Below are 788 nucleotides of genomic sequence, written 5' to 3' on the forward strand. Positions count from 1 at the left end.
TGGCGGGCGAGAGGCTCCTACTATACCACCTCCTTTATAATTTCGCCTCTTGTATTAAACTGGAATAAAACCAGATTATTGAATTTCGGGCCGTGGCCATAACTGTCTCGGGCTTATTGAAAGAGATGGAAATGGACCTTCTATAGGCACGGTTTGCATAATATATTAATCCCTTTAGCAAAAAATAGGTAATACTGACGTATCTGATAAACGAAAAATCCGGATCGCATGACCTCGGGCTCACGTTAGGTAGGCAGCCGTTTTGCCAAGTTCGCTCTACGCTTTTCGTGGTCTATAATCATGCTGTTTCATTCAGTATGCGTGCCCCTTATTATCTATTTAATGCCCCATGTTTGGTTAGGGTAACATATGCATGGGAAGCTTGTGAGAACTTAGGGTGTGTTATATTTGATTTGATATATGTATCCGAGATGCGAAATGTGTGGCTACACTTTGTATACAAATGCCCTGAAATGCTGCAAAAACTTAACGACTATATTTGCGAAAGATATCCATATTCTAGTACTGACCCTTTCAATCTTGATAACAAATACAATTTGCATTTTTAGCGAATATTTTACGAAAAAACATAGTATGTCAGTGTATAATGTTGTGTAGTATATTAATGTGTACAAATATATGTATGTTTCTAATCAGGTCAGAAATAAAGTGGAAAAGTATGACACCGTTATCTTCTTGTGCAATTCACTTTTAATTTTCAGAGTCAGTAATACCTGATCAAAATCGGTCGGAAACCTACAGAGAGAGCTGGAGCCGCCCACTCATAG

Source organism: Penaeus monodon, chromosome 30 (genome assembly GCF_015228065.2).
Source record: "Penaeus monodon isolate SGIC_2016 chromosome 30, NSTDA_Pmon_1, whole genome shotgun sequence".
Lineage (NCBI taxonomy): Eukaryota > Metazoa > Arthropoda > Malacostraca > Decapoda > Penaeidae > Penaeus > Penaeus monodon.